The following is a 14,867-nucleotide window of genomic DNA, read 5'->3' as shown; positions in this document are numbered from 1 at the left end:
TAATTATTCTATTTCATTATTAATTATTATTGTTAATCTCTTACTGTGCCAAATTCATAAATTTAACTCTCTCATAGATATATATGTATAGGAAAAAGCACAGTATATATAGTGTTCAGTACTATCCATCATTCCAAGCATCTGCTGGGGATCTTGGAACATGTTTCCTTTGGATAAGGGGGGACTACTGTGCTTGAACTCAGTCATCCCTGTTGGCAGTCCCACCTCCAGTTGTGTCCCACAGCCCTCCAACTACTCTACTCATTGCTCCCAAGTGTCCTTTCCAGAACACACATGTAATTAGGGTGCTCCTCCCATCTCCTCCTCCTCCCCAACACAAAATCCTTCCGGATCAATTCTATCCACAAGGTATCCAAGGGCTTTCAAGGTGGTCTCCCTAATTCCCCTCCAGCCTCTCACAATTCTCTACTCAGCCAAACCAAGGTCCTACAAATGTATGACTGCCACAAGTTTTCTCATATTCTCATGTCTTAGAACAGGAAATTTCTCCCTGGAATCCTCCTGTCTCCCTTCTCCCTGCTCTTCCCCCAACTCTCACAGCCTGCAAGCTCCAAAGCCCCCTCCAATGTTCATCTCTAGGACCAAATTCTAGGTTCGTTTAGATATTCCTCTTCAGGGCTCCCCATCCACCTGAACTTACCTTCTCTCAAAGCACCTTTCAAACTATATTTAAAGTAACCACTGATCCTATACTTTCTAAGTAAATATATGCTCCTGGCAGATGAGACCATCTGACCTAATGCTTAATATAGACACATGTTTGTAAATGAATAAATGTAAGTAGGAAGGGATGAGAGTAAACACTCAACCTTTGGGGGTGAATCTGACTCAGAGAAATAGTTGATAATTATTCTGAGCCAAGTTGAATAAATAATATGAGTGATGAAGCTGGGTAACACTGTTTAGGGTCTAAAGCTGATTCAACAGAAGTACATTAAGATAGAGAATGCTGTTGAGAAGCGTAAGTCAATCCCTGTATGTACAATGTTCCTTTATAGGCTGCTGAACAGCCTTCAATAACCACCTGTGAGGGGAAATGTCATCAAGAGTGTTTATTACATTATACTTTAGTGACCTCTCCTATTGGGAGTGTGGGGGCAGTGAGAGGACATTCACAGGAAGACAAATGCAAGTATTTCTTATCTGAGAAACACATTCTAGAAGCTTCAGCAAACCTCAGTGAGAGCTTCTCTTGGACTCTCACATATGATCTACCTTTTCACATGTGGGGAAGTCAAGCCCATATTCCTACCCACTTCAAGACACAAGCCAATGGACAACATAAGATTAAGCATCATAGCTTGATCAAGGGTACTGATTTAAGGAAAATAATTTCTACAGAAGTCAATTCTTACCAAGCCATTAACAAAATATCTCTAAGTCCTTGAAGTTAATAGACAACATCAGACTGGACTGTTGTATTCCAGAGTGCAGTCCCTTACAAATGCTGAGGCAAAAGGTGGCACTTGGTGATATGACAAGTAAAATGGTATTTATCATCCATATCCACAGCTTAAGGGACATGAGCTGTATCTGTAAAGAAACGGTGATTCAATCCATTAAGTATGCAGAACATCATCTTTCAACACAAGATGGTCCTTGATGATTTTTTTTATATCCAAAGGCTCCATCCAAGCAGCGAAAATGCAGAAGCTACAGCTTTTCTGCTAGAGTTACAATCACAGCAAAATTCAGTATTATTGAGCAGAGGGGAGCAAACAGAATATGCAAACATCCTCTGCACACTTAACAATTCTGTTCCCTACAGAGGGACTGCAAACTCATACTTAACTCTGGCTTTTCCTTTTCTCTGATTACTTATAAATGCTTTACAATGTTTTTTGAGAGCTAGATTTCAAGTGTGTTCAGATTAGAAATTTCTAAAATTAAGTTTCCTATAAAAACTTGAGTCCTGGCAAGCCTACCTCCCTGGCTTAGTAAGCATTCTTTGTTGAACTGGAGATGAATTATCTGTCTATTAATGAGACAAATGACATAAAATTTCCATTTGGTAAAACTTAAATCCCAATTCTGCTCCTTCCTCCCATTGATATTTTTTCAAGGAGGCCATCTCATAATCCTTTAAGCAATTCTCTCTTATGCAACTATTTAGTTTTAAAACATCCTCTGAGATATTATCTAAAAGTTCTCTATTAAAAAAAATCATTACAAATGGCCGTGTTATAAATGACTTTACCAGCTAAGAGATTCCCAAGTTAAAATGAAAGACACTAAAGGAATTACCATAATAAGAGGTTAGTTAACTCCTTTTGATTTCAGTCAATATAAAAAAGACCCTGACAACTTGATGTTATCTTCTATTTACTGCATTTAAATGAAACATACACTTAAAAAAACTAAAGAACTCTCTAAGCTATGTCAATTATATCCCTACATTGTCCCTTGGTTATCCTTGATATATTTACACCAGTTGTATGTGGGCCCCCCAAAATCAGTGCAAATACTTGTTACTGTTTCCACCAGGGGGCATTCGTCTCACTGAAAATAAATATTTTTCAACTATGGCTAAATTCAGGGAACAAGAGAAAAAGTATTAGTTATGTTGAAATGACTAAAATACATATTTTGTTTATTAATCTGGAAATTCACACTTTCAATGGGAAGCAAGAAGGTTAAGTCCTTTAGTGGGAAGTTCTTGAATTAGATGCTTCATATATGTGAAAAGATATTATATGAGTATAAAAAAACTATTCTTGTGTTCTAAAAGGTAAGAAATACTAGATAATGTAATGAACTCTTCAGGAGTGTGAACAAAACATACACATAAAGATCACCCACTATAACTATAGACTAATTTTAGGGGCTATAATTAATTTGGGGAGATATACCTGACAGTTTCTTAGGATTCTTCCCCATCCTAAAAGTATTAACAGACTGCCACAAAGGCAAAGATTATCCCATTTAAAAAATGCCTGCTTTTCAAAGATCATATCATCTTTCCTGTAACTGGTTACTTTGCAAGCATAGGGACTAGACACCGGAAGACAGAGACGGGCTGGCCTTCTTTGTCAAGTTGTGAAGAGAGGAAGAAAAGAATGGATATGCCACACATTTACCATTTTCCACTGTGAATCCTGACAGTCTTTCATACAAAATAATATCTGTGTGAAGCTACAACAAACACTGTTGAAAAGCACTCAAATGCAGAATTCCCAAGAGCAAAGCCATACCTTCTTTTGTTTACCTACGAAGAATATATCGCACACAGTTTTCCATATCCCTGAAATTACCACTGACTCATTCAAGCTGGAAAACGTCTCATTTTTTCTTTACAAAACAAGATGAAGAAGAAAAGCCAAGTATGATAGTTCATATTTCTACCTACAACCATTGAATACACTAGCTCTTAACTAGGAAGCAATACATCAGTAAGGACTATTGATCAATGAGGTCTAGCACCAACCCCATGCCCAACTCTGATGGCAGCTTCGAACATATCCCTCTTCCTACACAATGTCCATCATTACACACAAAAAGGAAGTGTCCACAGTGGGAATCACAGAATCTCAAGGTCAACTTGTAAGGAAGCTGGGCCGTGGTATTCCCTTCAGCTAGAACTTCTTTCTTCTCCCTTCCCACTTGTGCTTCTGCACCTGCCTAACAGAAGCCAAACCTGCAACCTGTTACAAAATAGGTGGGAGGCTGAAGGGCAGGTTATTTATTAGATAGGTTGCCTGTTTGTTCTTAAAAGGCAGGAATTAGCAAATTTCTTCTGAAAAGGGCCAGATAGTAAATATTTTAGGCTTTTTGAGCCATATGGTCTTGGTGACAACTACTGAAGTCTTCCATTGTAGCATGATAACACCCACAGACAATTCATAAACAAATGGGTGGGGCTGTGTTCCAAAAAAACTTTATTTACAAAAACAAACAATGGGCCAGATTTGGCCTGTGGGCCTTAGTTTGACAACTTCTGCTTTATGGAAATAGCTCAAGTTTTTTTCTTTTGTACTGGTGGCACTTTGGCATGTAGTGTAGCCCAGAGGTTCCCTGATAGCAAGTGTGTTCATCATAACTAGATTTTGAAGGGGAAGAAAAATAACATACAGTCCCATCTATAGTGGCTTATTTTCTATTCCCAAAAGCCAGCTGCCACAGGCACTCCTCTGACCCACTAGAGGTGTTGGTGGTTATTGCTGGCCATAGTCAGGAGTGTCTTGGTTCCTTCTTTATATATGTAACATTTGCTTTTGTCAGCAGTGGATAGAAACACATCCACTTTCTCCATAAAGGATATCCAAAGCGGCATTAGGATTTCAGACCCAACACACGTGAAAAAAGTTCTTCTAACTTGCACCCTCTTTTTCTATCTAACTAAATACCTCACCTTCTTGTTCCTGAACATCTGAGGAGCAAGTAGAGTCACTGGCATCTAGTTGAGCCTTTAAACATCCCACTGTTGCTATGCTGTTTCCATGACAGGGGCACAGAGAAGATGCAGAAGACACATGGCCTGGCATAGCACACCTTCCTCAGGGAATCCTCCCCACTTACAGAGCAAGAAGACTCAGTGTGTTTAGACAAAAATTTGCGACAAACACAAAGCCTTCTTTTTAAAAATTTGCATCTATTTTTGCCTTCACCAAGAAAAGGAAGATGGGAGTGAGGGTGTGGCTGGAAATTGACCTCTTGAACATGGCAGATGAGTTGCTTTTGCAATTTGGCTTTAGCCTAAACAACAATCCATGTGGTCCTCTCTTTGCTTGTTAAAGCATTCCCTTTATTCAGGAAAACAAGCCCCCTTGGAAATGGGTGCACTTTATTAATAGAAAAACAACCAGATTGTAATGGAATCTCTGAGTCAATGCTACCAGGCTTTCGATGGAGTTCATGTAGACCCTTCAGAATATGCATCCATGTTGTGTGGACTTTTTTATTATTATTACTTGTTAACATTTATACTCTTGCCCATGTGCTCAAAGACTTTGGCAAGATGAACATTTTATAAATCTGATAGATAAATAAATAATTGAAGCCTCCCAATCAATATCACCCAAGAGATAATGAACAAAATAAACTAACAAAATAGAAAAAATAATAACATCACCCAAGGGAGAAGGAAGGGGACACTCAAATGTATATTAAAGTCAAGGTCCTCCCTTCTGATAAATGCTGGGAGAAGAAGAGGCAGAGGTCAGGAAAAGCTTGTCTCACTGGGGTGGGCTGAGTGTAGCAGGCTGATTCTTCCACTTAGCCCTCAACTGAGAGTAAATCAGTCCACTAAGTCAGGCTCCACTTAATGGGCATGGATAGGCCAGAAGATGGAAACAGTGCAGGTGCCTGTGAAGCAAAGTCCACCAGTGAGAGCTGGGCAGTCCATGTGGGAGGATGACTTGCTCACCATGAGCTTCATTGGAACTTCAGTGTCTGGGCTCACACTGAACTTCTCTGGGAAAATGTTTCTGTCAACACAGCAGTAAAGCACTCCAGAGAAGGTCTTTACAGAGCTCGGCAGCCAAACTGAGCCCAAGGGGAATTCCACGGTAAGTCTCTTGAAGAAGTATAAAGCCTCATTAGTGCAAAGAGGATTTACTATGCTCCTGGTCCAACCAGGAATGCAGGTGCTTTGTTCCCAAATTTGTGATTCATTATGACTCTACAGATCGCCCAATTATAAGGAATCATCACCAGTTGGCGCCTGAGTAGCCTCCCGCTCTTCTAAAAATATCACTGACAATCAGACTGCACCTACAGGCCTTTCCATAGAGGAGAAATGTGCTGAGCTGGCGGGTGGTTTATTTAAAGAAAGCCAACAGCCAAGCTGGTTAGACCCACAATGTAAAGGAAGACTGTTTAAAAAATGAAATCATACCATTCAAAAGAAGTTCAAAAAGCATTTAGGCTCTCATTCTGCCTTAAGGGAAGTCTATCTATAAATCTCCATGGGCAAATAGAACATACATTGTTGTAAAAGACTTTGAACAATAAACTTCTACAAGCAAACCTTCTGCATGATCAAACTACCTTCACTGTCAAAAATTTGCTCATTAGGACTATTTTGCAGTGGGTCGCAGGAGCCAGCTCAAACTGGTTTGTTAGATTTTTCAGGAATTTTGCAAGCTAGGTGACTTCACATTGGTAGCTTGAAATCAACCATTGTAGGAATATTTACACTATGGAAATCAGCAAACAGTACAATTTAGAGCCCCAACCCGGCTCTACCCCTGCCAGCTGATTGTTAAATATTTATTAATGCACCATTGTCATAGGCTTTGTAAAACAGCTCCAGCTTTCTCTTCTCCAACTGCTTACATTCTTTGAAAGTGGAGAAAAGGTCTAGGCATCAAAGCAGAAATCTCCTTTAGAAGATTTAGCCTCTACTGAGAGCAAAAGGAAATCAACTGCTTTGCAAGACAATCCTTACAACAAAACTGCTGTATTATACACCATTAGCCCAATTTACCTGTGCTATTCATCCTATTATTTGTCAATTCTTCAAACATCATTTACGTCATCATTTATGACATAACAGAATTACGTCATCTCTCTCAAACTTCAGGATGAGAATGGGTTCAGTACTTGAATGGTATAACCGACGTTACAAGTTGTCACAGGTTACCTAACTATTTATGATGCACGGCCCTACTTGTCTTCCTAATATAACTTCCCCCTTCAAGTAAGGAGCTAAGCTGAGTGCCCAGACTAGAAGTCATTTACCTCCTAGAGTCTTTCAGATAGAATAACTGTTAGTACAACCTAAGGATTGGGAAATGTATCCTCCATGACTTCTAAAAAAATTTTTTGGCTCTAAAACCTAATAGTAAAGATGTTCTAATACCATTTATTGAGAGACGATTCTCCATGGGTCCCTTGCATGTCTGTATATCTTATAAAGAGAGGTCCTGACTGCCTTTCATTCTGGATTATTATTTTGAAGAAGTTTGTATCCAAACAGCCTTAGGAGCTATAGATGATATGTTCAAAGCATGTTTACTGGCCATTAAAAGAGTCAAGGTTCCTTTTCTATACACAGAGTATGTGCCAGCATTCTTCTGGATCCATCTGAATCACCCTCATGAGATTTGAAGCTTAGAGAACTAATTTTCGTATGCTGTTCATGTTTCTTCCCATGGAATGAGTAATAATGTCCTTTGTCTCTGACCCAGGAGTCTCATGTCCTGTCATGTCTCATGCCACTGTCAATGAAATTGTGGCAGGCTAACTTGCCAGCCTGCAAGTAGAGTAAAATCTCAGACCCTTTACAGCTCTTGACAACTGATCCCTATAAAGCTTTTCAAAAGTAATCTATATCTATAATTATAGCTCTATCTCTATTTCTACCTGTATCTATCCACCTACCTATCTATTGAATAAGAACTAATTGTGTCTCTTGGGGACTCTTTATAGCTCTCTTGGGCAATAATGTATAAGGCAGCCCACAATGATGTTACTAGAATGAAAACTGCAAGACTATTCTATTAAAGATATACACATGAAACTAGCCAAAATGAGCATGAACAAAATGGTGTGCTGTGTACTCTAGGACAGGGCTTCTCAAACTTTAAGGAACATATAAATCACCTGGGAATCTCATTGAAATGCAGATTTGGATTCAGTAGATCTGGGATGAGGCCCAAGATTCGCATTTTTAACAAGTTCCCAAGCAATGCTGATGATGCTGATCTAAAGACCACACTTTGATGGCAAGGCTCTAACATCAACTAAATATAAATTTTATGCATGTTAATGCTCTGCTATTTGCATAAACTCTAACATTTTTAAAATGATAAGAACAGATATTATATTTGATCTTAGCCAAAAGGCCGAGAAGCAATAAACTCCAACATTTTTAATCAAAGTATCTACAGCAACCCAGGAAGTCCACATAAATCCAAGAACTCCTATACTGGTTTAGCAAAGAATACTACACAATTCCTGAGAACATGATCATATATGCTGATATACTTATATGAGGAAAACATCAAGACTGGCTGGCTATGAATTATCCTTTAGTTTATGTTATAAAAACAGTCTATTGAAAGAAACAGGAGCAAAGGAAGAAGAAGACCTTCCTGGTCTTGCAGGAGGAGACCTTCCTGGGTTATGTAAAGAGTTTGCGGACTGTAGCAAGCATTAAATAAACAGGGCAAATGACAATCCTCGTGGTTAATGTTGCTGATAATTATCTCTCTGGCCAGGCTAATGATGACAGGCTAAGCATAACAGGGAAAGAGAAAATAATATATGGACATAGGATTGACTCTGAAAAATTAAATGTGCTGTCAGGGAAGACACAGTGAGCGGGGAGGATGGCCTGAGGTGTGGTCCCCACGCTGTCACTCCCTTGCTACGGGAGCTGAGAGAGCAAAGACGCTCCCTGCCGAAAAGTGATGGGCAGACGGGGTACTCCATGATCCAGACACCTCACCACTTCCGTTTGTTTATTCCCTTATTTTGTTCCTTATATTCCACATATAAGTGATACTGTACAGTATTTGTCTTTCTGTGTCTGACTTATTACACTTTGCATAATACCTTCTAAACCCTCTCACGGCTCCTTAATTCCCATCTTGTCTCTAGGTCTCAGTCCCCTGCACAGGCAGACACTCAGCCTCACAGACCATTTTTTTAAGACTATCATCAGCCCAAAGAAATTAATCTTTCCCATTTCATTCACTTGGGAAAAAGTTTGTGTTCCCATTTGAAAAACACAAGAGAGAGAAGGTTCAGAAATTTATAAAAAGTCGGAAAACACATTTGAGAATCTTACTAGGAAATATCGATCAGTGCTTTTGTCTTCTCCCTTTTCTTTCTCCCAAGACCTTCTTCTTTCCTTTCTTTTGGCTTCTTTTCTCCTTCCTTCCCTCTCTCTCTCTTCATTCTCTCTCTAGAGCAAAAAAGAAAACCAGGGAGGCAGCAGGGTGTATGTCAACATTCCACAAGCCAGTTTCTCACAAGGTTAGGAACTGTGACTTTTAAAAATATTCCTGTGGTCAAATATACTTAGGAAATCCCGGGTTAAACAGAATTCAAAGGTTTCTGTACTGTCTCAAGCCTTTCACAGGCTGATGTCCATGGTGTTCTCTGAGATGGGGCTGTGGGTGCTGCATTTTCTATATTATACAACTACATAAACCCGCCTCCACCCTCCATCCCCACTGGCGTTCTGAGGAATTCACTCTGAGAAAGAGAGCTCTGACCTAAAGATTTCAAGTGCTGGAGCCAAGCTGCTGTGTTTAAATTAGTTCCACCTGGAACAAGCCTGGTGGCCTTGGACAAGTCACCAAACTTCTCTGAGCTTCCAGTTTCTTCAGCTGTAGAAGGTGTCACCGACATCTACCAGGTGGTGCCCCTGATAGGACAGAGTGAGACAGAGTATGCACAGCGCCAGGCACAGAGCTGCTTGCCAACGTGGCCTTTCAGATGCAGAGGTGAGGTTAGTCCGTGTCCCTTGAGGGCTGGCTGAGAGACCATTCATCTTACTAAAAACTACTGCTGGAGGGGAGGCCACTGGCCTCTTCTCTGACTTCACACATGTTTCAGAACTGGACCTGTGTCTTGTCCAGTCCACTCACATCTGAATACTCCCTTCCAAGGGCTGCCCACCAGGTTGTGTTTGTCCGTAGTCAGTCCCAACAGATGACATTTGCCAAATAAATGAGGGAGAGAAAGGAAATACTGAGACGGAAAAGGTCACAGAGAATAAACAAAGGCAGGAATGGGGCCAGGCCAGAGACAGGGGACATGACTGTCCTGGGTCAGATCCGACTTTACCTCCTAGAGAAACATAGACTCAGGCAAGTGAATTCATCTCCCTGGGTCTCAATCAGGGTCCCTGTTTCAAAAGTAAAGATAAAGATGCCCATCTCACAGAGTCATGTTAAGGAATCAGGGGATATCACATATGTGAGCACTTAGCACAAAACTTGGCACAGAGCAGGAACTCAGCAACGAAATTATAACAGAGCTAAGTGGGTTTTTTGGAACTCAGTGGGAATAGTAGATGCTATTATTCTCAAATTGAATTCTCTGATTTCTAGTCTGGAAAATGGATATTATAATTCTTCTGGGGAACTCCCAGAAAAAGGACTAGACTCAGAGCAGAGAATTTCATTCCCATAACTGACTGCAGATGTGCCCAATGGCTGGTGGCAGATGCGGTTTCCATCCTGCCATCTGAGGGTGGGGAGAAGAGAGGATGCTCGGGGGAGGGGAGAAACAGACACTACTGTCTACTGGATTCCAAGAAGGTGAAAGACAACAATGAAAAAACAACAGCATTTCAAGTTTGCTGAGTAAGGATTTCCACCCTGTGCTCCTCGGAAGTCAGGCAGAGATCACTTGCCTAAGACAGGACTCCTTCACCTTTCTTCCCCACCCTTATATTTTTATTAATCTATTGTCTGTCTCCCTCATTGCAATGGAAGCTCCACAAGGTACGGATTCGCTCTGTCCTCAGGGTCTATTACAGGCTGGCCCAGAGCAGGCTCTCAGTAAATATTTGTTGAAGGAATGAACGAATCCCACATTAGTTATTTAATAAGCATAACCACTCAAGGATTTATAGTCCATTAAAGCAATATGAAGACCAGAAGACCAGAATTTTTTTTAAATTAGTAATGTTATTATAAATCAAACATACAGCTTTATTAATCACTTCCAACTTTAATAGCAAATCAAGGAAGAAAGTAAAAAAGGCTTGGCAGGAGCCAAGAAATCATCATAAACATGATCACACTTCACATTTAGATGTTCTAACCCTTTTCAATTACTTCCTTATCAATTCCTAAATTCAGTGGCTCTGCTGTGTCCTCAGGAAATTCTAAACTCCACAGCATGGCAGGAAGGCCCTCTGCATCCTGGCCCTTGTCCATCTCACCATCATCATCTCCCACCACTGTCCTCTTATATCTCCACTCCAGCAATATCCAAACAACCCCAACACAAACTCCCTGCCTTGATAGGTGCCCCTTCTCCATCTCACCCATGTGCTGAACGTCTACTCATCCTTCCAGACCCCATTCGGAGGTTGACTACCCTGTGAAGTACTCCCTGATTTATCTGGATAAAATGAATCAGGCCCCTCCTGTGCATGGCTATTTAGATCATCTACTGTCATACTATCCTATCAGATGTCAGTCCTCCTCTAGACTACAAACTTCTCAAAGGCAAGCAGTGATGTACATATATTCATTTTTTGCATCTGGCACATTATAGATGCTCGGTAACATGTCTATCAGAAGAACAAATAAATGGATGCACAGCCCCTGTTACACTTTCTCTTCCCACATCACTGTCCCTCCCAGCTAATGGATGACCCTACAACCTACAACAAGAGACCACTGAGAAGGTTCTGAGGTAAACTTCATGGAGCACATAACATTTGCCGGGCACTGCCTTATTAACCTTTGGGTTATCCTCAGAAATGCTCTCTGAAGTCAGTACTGTTATGCCCATTTTACAGACAAAGGAAATGAAACTCAGAGAGCTTAAGTCAGAGACACAGAGCCTATGAGAATATGCAGTCAAATCTGAGTCCATGCTCCTCCCATCACCCTGTTTTGCCTCAAATGCAAATTCCATTTTATCTTTTATCAATTCAAAAGGGTGTTCTCTTCTCATTTGTCCTCCATCGTACCTCTCACCTCTTAAACTATATCCCCAAGTGGCTCTCAGATGGCATCTGTCTACCAAACTTCTCTTAGCTTCCTGGACAGAACCCACGCTCCTCTCTCTTCAAGATCCTCTTGCTCAAAGAGCCTGACTGAAGGTTTCCACTGCCTTCTGGCTCTTCAGTATTTCTTCTGCCTGAGTCACCTGAATGGCTTTGAAACAATTTATAAGGGTCAACCATGAATACCAAAAAGATACGGAGCCACCTTCTGTCTTTGTGGTTTGGTTCAGCTAAAAAAGACATGTGCTGTGCCTTGCACAGCACCAAGTACTGGAGACACAGAGATAACAGAACAGGACTGTTGACTCTGAAAAGCTTTTGGGTTAATGGGTGGATTAATAGGTAAGTGTATTCTTTCAAATATGATGGGCTAAGCATTTTCCTGGATGATTACTCACAGTAATACAAGTCTACAAAAAAGGGACTTTGTCCATCCTAAGGATATCAGAGGAAGCTTTCTAGAGGAGGTGATGCTTGAGCTTTATCTTTAAAAGATAGGTAAGAGTCCAGCAGAGCATGGCTCAGCAGTTGAGCGTCAGCCTAGGATCCAGGAGATCATGGTTCGATTCCTGGTCAGGGCACATGCCCAGGTTGCGGGCTCGATCCCCAGTCGGGGGCATGCAGGAGGCAGCCAATCAATGGCTCTCTCATCAGTGATGTTCCTTTCTCTCTCTCCTCCTCTTCCTTTCTCTCTCTAAAATCAATAAAGATATATTTTTTTAAATAAATAAATAAATAAATAAATAAATAAATAAAAGATAGGTAAGAAACAGCCAGGCAAAGGGATGGGTGAACAGCACTCCAGAAAGAGAGAACATCTACTGTTGGCAGTAAGTGCTGACATCACCTTACAGAAACTTGAAAGGTCTCTGGCACGGTTTTCGTGTATTCCTGCTGAAAGTTTCACATGTGGACAGCTTGTGTTGGCAATAATTCAAACAGAGCCCAAAACACATGTTGGATGGAAGTCCATTCAGATGGCTATGCCATCACTGCCATTACCCCTACTTTTTTCTTTAAGGATCTCTCTGTGGAACAGACTGATAACTCCTGTGAGATGAGTTAGAGCTTTCAGGATGCTGTGGTCCATCTAGGGGCCTGAGAAAGTTATTTTCTAAACAGAATCTTGGTACAATACGGTCACATGATTGAGCATGACCACTCCAGAGAAGCTCCCATCCTCCCGATGCACATTCCCAACGCCCTTCCTTGTTTCCACCTTCTCCACAATTTCATTTTTCTACAAACTACCCAGATTCTGCCACGAACTTGTCAAAGATCTCTCTCAAAAAAACTGATATGCCTTGCCTCCAATGTTTATTAGAATTATTTTCAATCACTCTCAATCTGGGGAATTAAGTTTGGTGTTTGGAAATGTATTTTGTTATTTCTTAATAAAGAGACAGTCTCCTCCAATTTCAGGAGGTTATGAACTTTGATGTTGGAATGCGTCTTTGATAGCATCTAGAAATAGATATTTTAATACACCAAGAAAGAAGGAGAGTCAGCAGGGAAGCAGTTGAAAAAGCTAAAGCATTAAAACCTGAAAGATCTGGTTATAAATTGTGGTTCTGCCAATTACTAGCTCTGTGACTTGGACACATTAGTAAATGTCTCTGGACTTCAATAAACTCATTGTTACAAGGTAGGAATTTAATGGAAATCAGAGCAAATGTGTCAAGGATGTGACATACAGTGCCACGCCCCCTCAACAAGTGGCAACTATAATCTATACCTCACTTAATTTTTAAATTAAATTTTAAGATCACCCACTTGTGTATATGTAGCCCAAAGTAGCAAACAAGAGATAAAAATAATTTAAAACATGCTGATAAAAAGCATCAAGTAAAAGATGTAATTTCTTAGCGCTCTTACAGAAAAAATCTGTCTTAGGTCATTTACCCAGAAGTGGTCCCAGACAGCAGTGTTCATGGCAAGTGATTTATTAAAAAAGCGCTCCCTGGAGAGAGAAGCAGGAAAGGGAAATAGAAGAAGCCAAGCAAAGATGCAATTTCAGGTGAAGCTGCACCCTCAGCCGATGCTGCAGGGAGCTCTGGAGTGTAAATTACACCACAGATCCTACAGAGAACTGGTCAATTATCCCACAGAGTTGGTCCAGCCTGAAGGCAAGGGAGTGAGCTTTCCTGCTCCTAAACCAATCAGTCAGCAGCCAAGGAGGGGTTGAGAGGAGTGAGTGGAGGGTACTTAACCCCCAGACACCTCCAGCTGTGTGTGCGCATGTGTGTGCATTGTGTGCATGTATGTGCATGTGTGTGCATATGTGTGCGTGTGTGTTGGTGTGGGGCAGGAGCTCCACTGGCTCAAGGCTAGCCCTCTGAAGAAGGTTCCAGGTGCCAGCCCTTAGGAGCAAATGTACACCGAAGCCAGGATAAGTGCATAGGACCAGTAAAGGGAGTTTGAGGGAAGCTGGGCAGAGCACAGACATAATAACATTTGCAACATTAATCAAGAGAATTTCATGGAAATCTATCTGTGTCCATTCTGCCTTCCAATCATTGGAGTCGGTTCATCACCAAATGATGTGCATTTAACTGTAAATATATTCATTTTTCTTTGGTGATTTATAAAAACTAAGTTTGAAGTACATATTTCCTAGGAGTATAAAATTCAATTTTGAAGGTTTACCTTCAGGCATCAAAAAATGAGCACTTCAACCAACTACAGTTGTGGTTTTCTGCTGAAGAAAGTTGTGCCAGTCACTGATAGAGGGCACAGACACCACTCAGATGGAAGCAATTGGAACAGAACAGTGGCCAACCCCTCAAACACCAAGAGAAAAACTGGCACCAACAACTCCTGGGCTCTTTCACATATGCATATGCATTTAACCATCCACACCGCTCAGAGATTCTAGGATGTTATTTAAATTGAGTTGTGTAATCTATCCATCCAGTTAACACAGATCTATCGTACAGAGATTCAAGACTTTGCTTTAATCAAATAAATTCTTGTAATTTAAAAACATAATTTCTTATATCTCTATATCCTTATCTGCAAAAGGGAAATGCTGACTTTAAGATTTCAGACAACAGAGACTCGATGGAGACAGCCAGCTGGGTAGGCAGACTGGGTCACAGATCACCTGAGGATTAACTACTGGGTTATTAAAAATGGCTCAGAAACATGAAATATCAAAATAACTAATTTGTTAGAGTCATAAATAGTTTTATACATCTCTTTTTAAAAAAAA

The 14,867-nt window shown here is 40.6% G+C and overlaps 1 protein-coding gene and 1 pseudogene across 3 annotated transcripts in view; both read right to left on the bottom strand.

Moving 5' to 3' along the window:
- The window catches only part of NTRK2 (neurotrophic receptor tyrosine kinase 2), a 283,569-nt gene that overhangs the window by 193,709 nt on the left and 74,993 nt on the right, over nucleotides 1–14,867 (bottom strand). The gene's annotated exons all lie outside the window — the stretch shown is intronic.
- On the bottom strand, nucleotides 7,651–7,817 carry LOC148091832 (U2 spliceosomal RNA; annotated as a pseudogene).

The sequence above is a fragment of the Miniopterus natalensis genome, chromosome 12 (assembly GCF_054644295.1).
Source record: "Miniopterus natalensis isolate mMinNat1 chromosome 12, mMinNat1.hap1, whole genome shotgun sequence".
Classification (NCBI taxonomy): Eukaryota; Metazoa; Chordata; class Mammalia; order Chiroptera; family Miniopteridae; genus Miniopterus; species Miniopterus natalensis.
Note: the sequence above shows the minus strand (reverse complement) of the source record. Positions and strands in the feature narration are given on the sequence as shown.